Source organism: Amblyomma mixtum, chromosome 1, assembly GCF_055824585.1.
Source record: "Amblyomma mixtum isolate Tamu chromosome 1, ASM5582458v1, whole genome shotgun sequence".
Lineage (NCBI taxonomy): Eukaryota > Metazoa > Arthropoda > Arachnida > Ixodida > Ixodidae > Amblyomma > Amblyomma mixtum.
The window spans coordinates 236161527-236176778 of record NC_143012.1 but is presented as its reverse complement, the minus strand read 5'-3'; the positions used below and the strand labels follow the sequence as shown (position 1 = coordinate 236176778).

The following is a 15252-nucleotide window of genomic DNA, read 5'->3' as shown; positions in this document are numbered from 1 at the left end:
CAACTTCAAATCAAGTGACACTGATTGTCCAATTATGGAGAAGACCCAACGCAATCCAGAAAACTGAAACAGAAACCAAGACGTTTAATACAACACTGGCAGTACAGCTATAGTGCCTAGAATATACTGCTAGTACAGCTGAATAACCATGTGAATAACCGTCACGGCAATTTTCTTCCTCTATCCTCAAAACAGCGCACGATACCACGTGCATCACTGATTCGATCGAGCACGTGCAGAAGACGACGAGGACTTAAGGGCACTGAGCGGATTTTCCCCCGCGTGCACTGTGAACAACGGCTAATCTCGAATGCAGTCCATCCTCCTGTCGAGCTGCCTGCTTGGTATACAGCCTAGAAGCCGCCTGGCAGACCGCAAGTGGATGGAGCTGGATTCCAAGGAGTGGCGGTCGCAGCGGATCCGGCGAGACCTAGCGGCAAGGAGGGGCGAGTGCGGGACCACTGATGACACCTCGTACTCTGGCCGTTGGTTGCGCAACGAACCATTCCTACTCAGCGTGTCCCTGGCCATGACGTCGGTGCCCCTTGCCATTCCTGCCGCCATCTGCTCTGGAGGTTCCTGGACGCCTGGCATGCCGGCTGCTTCTCCCTGGACGACGACCAGAGGTTCCCGCTCAACCACAGCGTGCATCCGTGCGACGACGTCTGAGTGTGAGCTCCAATTTCTGTTAACGTTCTTTGTCTGTTTGGGCGAGCATATGTGTTAGCAGAAAAGAAACCTGGGCGGATATCTTCGGCTTTGCCGTGGAAGTCAGAGGGGTGGTAGCATTAGATGGCTTATCGACACGAAAAGCCGGCGTCGCCCAAATGCTGGCGGCGCTACAAAACTCGCGAGTGACCGAAACTATGTGACGTCACCAAAGGCGGGAAAATACGAAATTTTAACCAAAAATATCTTGTACTAGTGGTTACAATTGTGCCCATCATACGCAGATATGACGTGTTAACTGTGCATTAGGTTGAGCCGGCGAAGTTGCGTTGCGTGCTAAGTTATTGCGGCGAACACACCGGGAGTTTGTTTCAGGAGCGGTACTGGACGCAAGCTTGTGGTCCTGAGGCACCAAGAATGCTCCTGAGTAGTGCTGGCGCCAAGGAGAGAATTTCACCCATAGTTATCGCACTCGAGCGAATTCATCGATTGGCGTCGCACAGGGGCGGCTGGAATTTGAGCCACTGCAAACGTTTCTAGACTTCCGGATTAATTTCTGAGCGGTGGTTGCCTTGGATTGAATTTCGCCGATTATGCCTCTTCGTGCCACCATAATGGTGGGCACCTTCTGCAGCAATTTTCGCTCTAACGGAGGCCGTGAAAAGCTCCTTTGGTGCTCTTCGGAATGCCTATATATGGAGAAACTGCGCCTTGAACGAGTTGCACCTTTTTTTTATTGCGCGAATTAACTAAAGCGCAATTTATTAATTAGTCTGGTCTATAAATTCAATGTTTGTAATAAAGTCCTCGTGACTGCAATTAGAATTCCAGTGAATGTTTTGCTGTGCGGATGGGGAACGCGGTAATTCATGGAGGAAGGAAAAGGCAGGAGAGCACCTGCCAGTACTATACGGCAAAAAAAAAAAAGCCTCACGTAGTTTCGGAGGAAATCCTGCTCGTCTTAACAAATGCCGGAAACGGCGTTGTATAAACGCTATGGTGTAGTTCACTTCCGGGTTCGCTACAAGTGAGGTCATGGCCTCTCCTGGCTCTTTGTATGTGCAACTCTGAAAACCTACCGCCGTCCACCTACCGGTGGGGCTGTGAGAATGCTGTCAACGTAGCCGCAGGCTGAGGGTGCCTTACACGGAGTGCGAGAAACCCGAAACGGCTGGAGTTCTCATATACAAAGTATTTTTGATGAGTCCATTTCTTGGTTTCAGCATAAGCCATTTGCAGCAGTTGAACGCAGCGTTATTTCTTCAGAAAAGGCCACTTAAAGAGAAACCCATCGCGTTTTGACACAATCGTGCCTATCTATTAAATCAAGGAATAATAAACTGTTTAATGCGAGTTTATCACAATGTTTTGGATGGTTTGAATAGAACGAGGAGTGAGGATTCTTCCGGAATCGTATGCTTCCGGTTTTGAGCAAGGCGATGAGATATGAGCCTCGGAATTCATCAGGCTGGTAACTCAAGAAAGAAGTACTGCGTTCAAAAAGAGGCTATCACGTCTGAAATGGTTCCCAGTATTGATTCATTGCGGAAGTGAAACGTGGGTTTGTATGCATTCTTAAAACTGTGCTGTCCTCCCGCTCAGGTTACCGCCTCCTGTATCGCCCCTCCTTCGTCGACCCGCTCCTGCCTCGCGTTCCAGGTGGCTGCCGGGCCCAGCCTGAAGGCGCCATGGCAACCAGGGGGCAACAAGCAACCCGGAGGCGTCCACATTTCGCCTCCGAAGCGAGTCATCACGACATCGCATCCTCTCATTATAGACTCATTTTAAACTTGCAGCCCCTGATTAAAATGCGAGCGTGATATCCAAATACAGCTTGCATTATTTTCTTCACTCTTCGCTGCAGCCACGTAAATGTTTGTTCACTTTAATTAAACCGAATACCATTATCCACGCATCGGCTAATTGTTGTGATTTTTATTTTCCTTGAAAGCGTTCAATCATGAATAGAGCTATTTGCCCCTACATGCTACTGAATGTGCTTTTGGAGAGGTTAATATTTAGCGGGGATAGGGGTTAGGCCTGTCTTGCAGATTGCTTTTGGTGGCGATGGCATTTGTATTTATTACTATTATTAGTGGCTTTATTGACGATAAAATAAAAAACCGAAGGAATACATATTGCTAGCCACGGCATCTGCTATCGAAGCCAGAAGCGCCTGAGCTGCGGCTAACGGAAATAAAAGGGAGAGGGAGAGGACAGGGAGGATGAAAGAGGGGGTTATAGAAAAGACGCATAGGTTGGCACTGTACAGAATATACAAAAATATACATGGACAGACTTATAGGTGACGAGGACGAGATACATGTGCTTGCTGGACAGAGGAAGTTCTGTTATTTCCCACAGAAAGCGTAGGACTTTGCTTTTATTTTCTTTCCCAATGGTCATGAAGTTTGTACGTAATGTTATGGGAGAGAAGTTAGGCAGCTTGGAGTAACAAGTTCCTATCAGCGCTAGTTCAGCGTTCAGTCATGCGGGTTTTATTTGCGCTTTAAAAACAGTTGCATTACAGGGAGCTTCAGCAATGAAAACAGATTGAAAAATAGTAGGGGACATTTAAGCTCCGTCTTAAGCTTATGACGCTGTAGCGTAATGGGTTAGTTCCCATGTATGCAGAAGGTCATTACCTATTTTACATTCATAGATACTCGGGAGTCCCCCTACCCCTCCTGGCGCAGTGGTGCAGCAGTTAAGCGGTGCGCTACTGCCATGCGATGGCAGGTGCTCCCAGAGGTGGGCCATGTTCGGTCCAGGTTGTACTTCCTGAGCAACCAATCATTAATTTAACTGCCTTCTGCCATGGCATGCAGTTTGCTCACTATCCGGTCGGCAGGCTGCGATGACGCCGCATAGTCACGCATCCTAGGTGGCCCACCTGCTTCCTACGTTGCTCTCTGGGGACCACCTGCCAGTGCCATGCCGATACCGACAACGCCGACATCGGATTTTCTGGAGGACGGGGCCTTTTAACGCTATCGCGCGAATACTTTCCGTTTAGACGAGGTATCTACTCCGGAGCTGTGGTTTCGAGCACCACCACCAAAGGGGCAGGCAAGAAATCAGGTGTTAGCGATGGGAATAAGATCTTAGTTTGCACAACGTTACGCACACCACCAGGTGACGCGGTGACGATCGGAGTCAGGCGGAAACCATCTAAATCACGCATGGTGATCACAGTTCCCTCGCTCAGTGGAAGCCAACCAAAAATGAGATCGTTGTCAATAGGCTGTAGCAAGACTATCATGTAGACAGCCTTGCTCTTCAACGCGCACCATACCCCTGGAGTGACGGCGTCCCAGGGAACCGTAGATGGCGTCACCGTTCATTGCGAGCCAAGTGCCCAGCTGTGTGAGGCGCTCTTCGAACGCGGTCAAGATGACGTTACCGATCGTTGGTCCTGCTATGGCGGACAGGTTCGCTTGCCTGCTGCCGGTGAGGGTGAGTTTGGCAAGGAAGTTCCTCGATGGTGTAGCAATAACTGAGAAGAGCAGTGCTTCTATAGCTACACGACTTTTAATGCACTAGCACTTGTGGTGCCCACTACCAGGCCCACATTAAGCCTTTGTGTGTTTGTATGTATGTCTGTATGTCCGTTTGTTTGAAGCCTGTTTTATAGAAGGCTGCTCACCTGCGCGCCACTCGGTGTGCAGGTGAGCAGCCTTAACTTGCCCACCGTGTCATTCGGTAGCTCAATTTATCGTGAGAAGTTGCTCGGGAGGAGCAACCTGGATCGCAACCCTACCCAAGCAAAGTCTCACCCATGACAGCACCTGCCATCGCAGGGCAGTGGCGCACTGCTTAACCACTGCGCCACTGCGCCAGGAGTGGTAGGAAGACTCCCAAGGATCGAGGAATGGAGAGAATGACCAATTATACATGGACATTAACCGATTATCGCTCTCGCTATCTGAATGCCATCCGTGAACACTGGATCTGAAAGCTGGAACCGAAGTAATAAACCATCTGCTAGCGCACCTAATTTGCATTTGGACTAACTACGCGAATCAACCATCATTTTTTTGTTTATATTTATTGGTTTTGCCCCTGTAGCCTGATGTGCAGCTGCAGCTCAAAAGTCACCATACTCGTATGCGGTCCCGTTGTCACAACGATTGCATACTACGACCGTGTCGCGGACCGGGCTGTCGTTGAAATGTCAGGACATGAAATGGGTGCTATTCCAATAGATGTAAGGTCCCTCACATTCACCGACCGACCTGATGACGTGGTTTGTATGTTCAACGTAGAAATTCTGTCACACACGTTGGTTTCTACAGCTGGCTGACGACGACGCCGCTGCCCAATGGCTAGCGGCCATCGTTTAACCGTGGGTCGGCTTCGGGTAGCTCCTCTATATCCGCTGGAAATAAAGTTTTACCATCACACATCTTGGTGAACCCCACCCATTCACGCATCTATGGTCACTGCTTCCTCCCTGACCTGATGCATTGGATCGAAAATGGTAAAATATGCCTAGATTCAAGCGTTAAACTTTTCCAGGTTCAGCTTCTAATGGCGGCCTCTCTGTAGCCAGAGGTTTTTAGCACCCTCCGCTGTGTCACAGGTTTGACTGCCGTCTTTGTGAGCTGCTCCGCAGCCGCTGGGGACTGAGGGCCTAGTGTTAATTCTTATAGGATGTTGTGGCCAAATACTACACCAAGGTGGTTAAATCCTGTTCCGGTGTCCTTATTCACTGAGGCTAGCCTGCTAGCCTAGCAGTGCTGTTGAGGAGCTAGCGGGTATGAAATGGGATGTCATAGAGCCTAGTGAGGTTAGAAGGACTGAGGAGACGTATACATCGCTAAAGGGCGGGCAAGTACTATGCTATCGTAGATTATCGGACAGGCCAGAACTGTGGGATTCCTCATCAATGAAGATACAGCTGGCAAAATAGAGGAATTCCATAGCATTAATGCGAGGGTGGCAGTTATTGCAATTAGCCTTATTAAGAGGTACAACATGCATATGGTACAGGTAAATTACATACAGATGGATAGGAGGGTCAAGATATGGGCGTTTAAAATGCGCACAATGCACACACATTCGCTTGCACACGCCTTCACAGAGTTGTCTTGCTCATCGAACCTCTCGCACACACACGCAATACTTCCCTGACCTCAAGTTCTTGCCGCTCGCACTGTTCTTGCTCACACTTCCTCCTGTCCGTCCCAACACGGACTCTTCCAAGTGTATTGCCTACTCCGGAAGTTTAAGGGGTTCCGACCAGGCGTCGGGTCTGTCTCGCGGATAGTTTAGAAGTGCAGTCTTCCGTGCACGCTTCGGTTAACACTAAATTGCACACCGCTCAAACATAAAGCACAAAAAGAACAAAGCCATCACAATTTTTACCCGTAAATAACAGTACGCAAGCGGCAAAGCCGTCGGCTTACACATCACTGCAGGATATCGTATGCTCACAACTAGAAATTATCATTGTCCTTCACTGCTTACATGTCTAGCTATTTTTATATTCACCCTCATTGCTTTGACGCGAACACGACAGCCAAATAAACTGCGCGCTGCTTTATTTTGTTTGTTCGCTTGAATGACTGCAGTTTCTGCACCGCACGTAGCAGCTGTGCTCTCCGCACACTGTGTAGCATGCCGCTGTTGACTGATTGAATAAATGTTTATTTGAATGAAATAGCAAGGCACCTCCAATTCCTCCACTAGGGGGCCCGAATAGCCGATGTTGCCCTTTCTTTTCAGAGCAAGTATGAAATAACACTTAAGCTTTCTGGAATACCACTTCAAAAAAGTTCGGCCATTAAAATTCTTGGTTTGACAATCCACCAGTCGGGAACGGGGACCACCCCGGAAAAATTAGGCGCGTCTGCACCAGTGTATTCCTCCGAAAAGTGACGACGCCTGCTCTCATATCACATGACACTTGGTGAGGTTAGTTGCACAACCACGCCTCGTTTATCAAGCGCAGGTACAGTGGCGACGAAAAAAGATTGGCACAATGACGTCACCGGAGTGACGAAATTCGCCCTGTGCGGCTGGCGCCGCGCCCTGCTTTGCGAACACCCCTTGGCACATTTATTATCGTCGTGCTCGTAACCGCAGCGCCAAGCGTTGCTATCTGGCGCTCCGCTGTCACGTCACTGTGCTAATCTTTTTCCGTTGCGACTGTACAATATTTGGAAAGAGATCAATCGTCTTGAAGCTATGAATCAAGAAGTTATGAAAGCCGTCACTACTTACCTTCCCCGTAGCACCCCGATCGTGGCTCTACAAGAGCATACGTAGCTCACCACAGTGGACGGACTCTTGTAGAAGCGATGTGAGGCTCGTTGAGTAAAGGCCAGCTTTTCGCACTCAACACTATCGAGAACTTAAGGATTACGCTTGTTCGCACTTCTTATTGCCACAGCTTATTGCCAGAGCTCTTCCTAGGTGCAATTTTGAACGGTTGAGAGGCTATGAATCAACCGATATTAGTCGCTCGACATCAAACAATGCGGCGTCGCCTCTGTGCGACAGCATTGTTGAACATGATACGCACCCGCTCCATGGCTTCATCGTTATCTCCGTGGAAGCCAGCATCAAAGGCTGCGAAATAATATCAGCAGTTCACATTTCACCTAGACGCCTTAGATCTAGGTTTCAACCTGAGAAAAATCCTTCCTGCTTTTGTCCACAGCTGGTGTCTGTTCAGGTAACGCTTTTGGCTGTGGTCGCGATTGAAAGAGCTAGTGAAATACCCCAATGAATAAAAAATATATTCCCAGAAATGCAGCATTTTGCCTGATTTGAATGTTTTAACTTGTACGAAACATGTCTTGGTTCGGTAAATAAAGCTATTGGTCATGCTGAGATGTCTGTGAACATGATCAAGGAAACAACCATATTTTTCGCACCCCAGTGGAAAAAAAAAATTAATCGCATTTTTTATGTCGACTTTCCCCGAAAAGTTCCGGATTAGGAGTGTAGTGCAGATATAAAAATATGATAATCCTAACGTCGTTGAAAATTCCCGCCCGATTACTTTACTGAGTTGCATTTACACACTTACTATTTGAGAAACTAAATAGCGAAGCGAATTATGGACTTATACTGAGAAGTACATCACCCTAGCCCCAGAACTTCAGAGTTTCGGCACAGTACAGGCGCAGTAGTGTACTTAGTCACAGAAAGAGTTAATTCCGCTTTAAACACATAGAAAATATAGGCAAATTTCTTGAGAATAAAAAATCTTGAGATTTTTTTTATCCATAACATCCAGTCACAGAAACTTGAGAAATGCGGATTTAGAGGACCAGCCAGGAAATTTTCTCATAACTCTCTAACTAACCGCACTAATTTTGCAAATATTCTACAAATGATCTCCAGTGGCTAAAGTGAATACAGGTGTTCCGCAAGGGTCAGTATTAGGACCTCTTCTTTTTTTCCAGTCTTTATTAATGATTGCTCCCGATACCTTAGCATAAAAAAAATGGAGGGGAAACTTAAGCTCCTCGTTAAGGGTATGACGCGATAACTTTAATGGGTTAATGCTCATATATGTAGGGTTGGTCATTCTATACTTAAAGGTGCACTGAAGAGGATTCTGAACATGTCTTTTTGCCGCGGGAACTCGATCCACACGTTCCTAGCATTCTTAGAAACAGTGACTTATTGCCCTGTGTGGGCGATTTCCCCAATTAAAACGAATCAACGTCCGGCTCCCGCCTTTTTTTTTTTAATTCTGCCTCCTACGGTGGGCGGAGTCGACCAACGCGTGGGGCGCCTTTCACCCAGTCCCGTGGAGGCTTTGCTTTCGCTTTATTTTGTTTTTTAGGTTTTCATGAATAAATAGTTTCATTCGCAGATAATATAGCCGCAAAAAAAGCCCGAAGAAATAAAAATACGCGCGGACTATTTGCTACTACGGACTACTACGTATTACTCCGCCGGTGGCAGAGCGGCAAGCCGCCACGGGACTGGGTGAAAGGCGCTCCACGCGTTGGTCGACTCCGCCCACCGTACGAGGAATAATTAAAAAAAAAAAAGGCGGGAGCCGGACGTTAATTCGATTTAACTGGGCAAATCGGCCACACAGGACAGTAAATCGCAGTTTCTAAGAAAGCTCGGAACGTGCAGATCGAGTTCCCGCGGCAAAAAGACAAGTTCAGATTCCTCTTCAGTGCACCTTTAACGTTCATAGATCATACCACTCCTAGAGCAGTAGTGCAGCTGCTAAGTGACGCGCCACTGCCCTACGATGGCAGGTGCTGCCACCTGCGGGGCTTGTGTGAGCCAGGTTGCTCTTCCCGAGCAACCTGTCGCGACCATTAATTTATATAACTTCCACCTGCAACGGTGGGCAGGCTGTGATGACGCCGCAAGGTCACGTGACCTATTGGTAAGCCACCTGCCTCCTAGGTTGCTTCTTTGGTATTTTTTTTATCGATTTTATGCTGACGGTCAACGAGGCCGGATTTTCTGCGACCCGAACTCCTTAACGCTATCGCGTCAGGAGCAGTCTTGTGCGGATGTATCAGGTCTACTAATCTCACACCTATCATCTGAAGTGTCCGAATCAATCATCAGTAATAGTTTTCATAGTGCGGTAATCTGGTTCAGTATTGTCACGTTGTAGTGACGGCAGTCCAGCGGTCAGGAAGACAGGAAACGAAGCTCTTTATTTGGGCTGACCTGCGCCCGCAAAAGAACTGAATCACTCGGCGGCCGCGTAAGCAACAAACGTGCTCATCAGTCGTCGAACTACGAATGCTCGCTGCTCGCGGCATCGTTCAATTTAAAGCCGGCAAGGAAACTTCCAGATAATAGGCCGAGATCATCTAGAGTAATCTGGAAACACGTAGATGCAGCTCTTCATGGCTGTGATCAATAGAGATTACTCCGGTCGCTTCTCGCGTCACGAACAAAAATGATAACACCCCTTTCCTGCGGCCTTGAGCGCGAACGAACGGACACTGCAATGATACGCGGCAATATTAACAAACACTAAATGCGAAGAAAAAACAACTATAGGGACGCTGAAGTCAATTTAACAGTGCATGCGGTAACATTAAATTACACCTTTGTCGCATCTTCTGTTGCGGATTCTTGGTGTGTTTGCGTCAGTTTATTTGCAATTGCCGGTCCATCAGCCGCACTATTCGGACTGTTAGATGCAAAAGCAGGTATCCACAATTCTGTGGCGGTGCCGACATTCGCATATATCGCGTTGTTCTCATTTTTAAATTTCGCTTCTCACTATATAGGTTGCCGTCCAGAAACTGGGTTGCTCACAGCTCGATGGGTAGGTTGTGATGACGTCACAAGGACAAGTGACCTCTCGGGACTTATCAGGGAATTTCGTGACACCGGACATCGGCGGGGTTTTGGTGCGACGAGAGCTCTAATGCCATCATATTAAAAGAAAGTTTATTATTTTTGCGTCCTCTTCAAAAGAAACGCTTGTAACGTGTCGCCTAGATATCGGTATAGTTCCCATTAAACGGGTAAAAAGCTAAAAACTCTCGGGAATAACCCTTGCTGCAACACCACGCTGAGCGGCTCACATAGATGACCTATGCAAGTTTACCTCTGGCTGCTACGCAATAATTAAAGCTCAGAACTTTTCTACAAGCGCACATTAGGCTTGATATACTTCAGCGTTTTCCTTATTCATTTATTATATGTATTGAGTCTTAAGGTTTAGACTTCCCGTCTACCCTAACAGAAGTTAGCATCCTCCGGTGAAGGGCTAAAACAATAATGCCATCTGACACCAAAGCGACACCGTCTAGGCCCCTCGTTTATTTATTTATTTATTTATTTCAGTACCCTCAGGGCCCGAGGGCATTACAGAGGGGAGTGGGGTACAATAGACAAAATGACAAAAGAACAGCAGTTACAAGTAACACAAAATGAACAAAAATATGGCTCGCGCAAATCAGTAGGTTACAGCAAATACAATCAAACAAATTAACAGTCATTTAACACGAAATTATGAGCAAAGGATAAAAGTAAGCATACCACGCAAACAAAAAAAAAAACGAGGAAATTGTTGAAAATGGCAGGAAAACACTGGTGCACTCATTCTGTCATGCCCTTAAACAGCAGAAATTGTGAAGGGAAAAAAAAACAAAAAAAACACCAGTTCTGTTTGAACTACAACATATGCTGAAAAGAATAAATGGCAGGGCGCCAGAATTACATGTACTATGTTACCATCAAGTTAGTTAAAGCCGATTTAAACACAGAATGGTCACTTATTTCGACGACCAATCGGGGAAGGTGATTCCATTGTGCCGATGTGCTGGGGATGAATGAGTTGTAAAAGCGGTTTGTTTGGCATGAAAGAATACCAACTTTATGACGATGATCGATCCGAGCTGAAACGTAGCAAGGTGGCGTTATAAATTTTTTCTTAAGGATGGGGTTATCATAGTAAATCTTATGGAATAGACAAAGGCGGGATATATTTCTACGTTGCGTCAGTAATGGGAGTGATAAGCTTGATTTCATGGCACTGACGCTAGAGTTACGGTGATAATTCGAGAGAATGAAACGGGCCGCACGGTTCTGTATAGATTCGAGTTGGTATATTAGTGTCTCTTGATAGGGGTCCCAGATAGATGCAGCATATTCTAGTTTACTACGAACCAACGACTTGTAGAGAAGCAGTTTTACGGAGCTAGAAGAAAGATTAAAGTTACGGCGTATGTAGCCCAGCATGCGATTAGCGTTATTGCTTACATGGTCTATGTGTACTTTCCAAGAAAGATTATGGGAAATGAAGACACCTAAATATTTATAAAAAGGCACAGACTCAAGGCTGCAATTATTAAGACGATATGAAGACAATGTGGTGTTACGACGAGAAACAAAAAAAAAACACCAGGTCTGTGTTAAATATAGTCTGTGTTAAATTGTTAAATTAAATATAGCAATGCGCAGAGTGTCTGTGTTAAATTAAATATAGTGCCTTTAAACGTTGTCTGCGATTACAAAAGAGCCATTTTAGCCCACAAAGTAATTACAACGAACATTCCTGATCCATGTTCATCTTTCCCAAATAGCGCACTGAAGATTACGGAAAATTTAATAAAATCAGAAAGTATTATCGAACTTTTGTTCCCAATAAAACGATACTTTTTTTTTAGTCAGGAACTCAATAAAACGATACTTTTTTTTTTAGTCAGGAACCAGGGGTGTGCGAATATCAAATTTTTCGAATACGAATCGAATACGAATACTTGGTTCCGAATATCGAATCGAATATCTAATAATCAAGGACAGACGCATTTAACCACTACAAAACATTTATTTCAGCACCCAAGAACATCAAAGTCCAACTATGGATGATTAAATGAACACAAAAGGTGTGTGTGGCTGCACAAAAAGTATCAATGTCTCAAACATTATTCTTAGAGGAGTGCAAATATCAGAGAGGATGGCTAGTACACAGCATTGATTAAGGCTAGCTTGCCATCAGCAAAAAAGCGCGTTGCTGGGATGAACATAAAAGGTTGTCGTGAAGGAAAATCAGCTGCTCCACATTTTCAGGCAGAAGTAGTTCCCTTCTAGCTTAAACAACTCCTCCAGCCACAGAAAATGCCCTCTCACTTGGCACTGACCTGGCACGTATTGCGAGGTACTTCGTGCACAGCTCTGACTATAACAGCTTCGCAGGTATAGCCACAAAAAAGCTCAGCAGCGCAGTCAGCTACGGCATGGCCCTTGGAGGAAGGAAAAATTTTCCTTCCTCGAAGGAAAAATTCGAAGGAAAAATTTTCCTTCATCCATGCGCATTGCTCTGGGCGCCGCCTTGTTGTTGTGTCTCGGTCGATAGGGCTTGTGAACTGAAATGAACGCCGGTGCTCACAATGAATATTCGGCTAGATACGAATATTCGCGTCAGATCGAATATTCGAAAGAACACGAATACTTGGATTTCGAATCGAATACGAATACTAAAAATATAATATTCGAAATATATTCGAAAATTTCGAATATTCGCCCACCCCTATCAGGAACTCAACGTACTAAACTAAATATTGTTTAACCGCATTGTTCCAGAACTGAATTCCTTTATAATTTCATAGGCTAAGAATACTGATGATTATTTCGGTCGTTCTGTATTTTATTCAGTGAAATAAGAATTTTGATTGATTTATAATAAAGTTAGTGACACCACACAGATACTCCCATGGATAAAAACGCACAACGGTATCTTTCAGGCATTGTTTCAGGTAGTTTTAGGCAACGCGGCACTTGACACTTCAACATACGCTATACAGATGGCAGCACCATGCCGTTTGTTGAAGCTTGAAGTATTGTTGGACTGAGCCATTTGTCAGTTTGCTTTCCCATGAGGGCTGTTGCTCACCGTTGTGTCGTGCTGTAGGCGTCGTATAAGGATACTGGCAGTTCTGAAGAGCCTGTTCATGAATACGGCATCTTTAGCAGCTGCGGAGAGAGGCTCCTACGCGAAGCCCTAACTCTCAGTCGTATACAGCGTTGAGAGGAGTGACATGATAGGAGACGCGCACTCATTACTGCTGCAGTTTCCCCCAGAAATCGCGAGAACGATTGCAACTGACTGATTTAATTTGATTTCAGAGCATTGTCTCTTGTCCTCGGGAAGAGTAATATTTTGTCGGGAATGAAGTTAGTTAATATTTTCGCACTCTGCTTTCGAGCAGCAGCATCTTCCCCCAAACACAAAACGGGCTTATTAGTAAAGGTTGCACGAATATTTGAAAATTTCTAATTCCGAATCCAGTGTCTCCCTTCGAATATGGTCTAGCTTGACAAGTCTTAATGAATGATAGCCTGGTTCTTTGGTTGATTGAAGTTTAAGTTTGCGGTGATTCTTTCAGCGATTTTCTTGTAGGAAACTGTAGTAGGATACAACTGAAAACAACACCAATGGTAACCCAAGGGGCAAAACTACCTTGCCAGAAAATCAGGCCAGCGTCTCTACCCCGTCTAAAAGATGTTTGGCCCAACCTTGGCAAAGACAGGTGGGCCGAATTTGGGGATGGACATGTGACTTACGCGATCCAACGTTGGTACTCTAATCTCATGCCAAAAACAATGGATGCCATCTATTCTGACGTTTATCCAATGTATTGCAGAAACTATAGCAACGGCTCAAAAATTGCTACATCATTTAGAAGAAAAACGCAAAAATGTAACGCTATACGATAAAACAGCTCAAATACTTACTAGTTAAGAAAGAAACCAACCTTGTCGTAATTTTAACTCACAGCCCTCTGATTAATCGCGCTCTAGAGCGGCGAATACAGCGTTGTGTACGAACAAAATATTGTACTCAATATACACTCGTATTTGAAGTATCGATGTTTAGAACAAAACGTAACGTTTTTATTGAAATGCGCTAAACCAATTGCGGTAAGGCTTAAAGGGGCTGCGAAACACTGCCTGGGGGAATACCGGCTATACTTAAGGTGTGTTCTTTATGTCACACAGATGCTGACTTAAAAAGAATTACAGGAATCGATGCACAGGAACGGGAGTTATTCAGCGAAGAAATTTCAAAATACAAGCAAACAAAACGCTGCCCTCAACTCGAATTTGGCGGGGCTTCCCACTCCCATTTCACTCTCCCAATGACGGCACCTGGCGCAACCAATCAAAACAGCCAGCCAGAGCACGTCGCGGAAGTTTGTACTCCATGGTTGCCTGCTCTCTGTAACTCGTTCTTGCTGAGACTGGCAGCGTTGTTTCTATGCCAGAGCGCCCCTGGTGGTGTATTTTATTTTACTTGCTTTGCAGGGCTTTTATCTAAGACAAGCAAGTTGTTTTTGTTGGTCTAATATAAAACGCAGACAGGTGACAAAATGTGTCTCTATTTATTCACACAATTTGCAGTATATTTACTGTTTGTCCGGTCATCAAGCTTGCGCCAGGTGATGTCATATCCGCTGCTAAAAACCCGCCACTGTGTGGCGACACCATCAGAGCCATGAAGTTGTTTTTGGAAGGACATTAAAATATTAAAAAACGGAATGTACGCGGTATTACCGACGCTAATAGCACCATTATAACTCACTGTATGCAATCAACAGGCAAAACAGTTAACTAAGATTGTGTTTCTGGGCCCCTTTAAAGCCTAAGTGGAATGGTTGCAAGGCAAACTCTTATTCATAAAGAGGTGCTGAACTACCATGTGTACTTGACGTCTAGTATTTCGCAACCATGAATAAACATTCGGTCTTTCTGCAAAATTGACAATAGTTATATTATTTTGTTCAGTGGTCATGAAGTTTTAATGGCTGATATATTAAAACGATTAATTATTTTTACTATCCTTATGATTGATCGGACATTGGCGTCACGTGAGGGGGTCAACTTAAAAAAAAACTTTTCACTTATGGTGGTTTAACGTCCCAAAGCGACTCAGGCTATGAGGGACACTGTAGCGAAGGGCTCCGGAAATTTCGACCACCTGGGGTTCTTTAACGTGCACTGGCATCGCACAGTACACGGGCCTCTAGAATTCCGCCTCCATAGGAATTCGACCGCCGCGGCCGGGATCAAACCCGCCTCTCTCGGGTCAGCAGCCGAGTACCATAACCATTAAGCCACCGTGCCGGCTCTATT

General features: G+C 45.6%; 1 pseudogene; it reads right to left on the bottom strand.

Annotated features, from left to right (window-relative positions):
• Nucleotides 1-3905: 3905 nt before the first annotated feature.
• LOC149371268 (alpha-L-fucosidase-like) lies at nucleotides 3906-7212 on the bottom strand (annotated as a pseudogene).
• Nucleotides 7213-15252: the final 8040 nt, after the last annotated feature.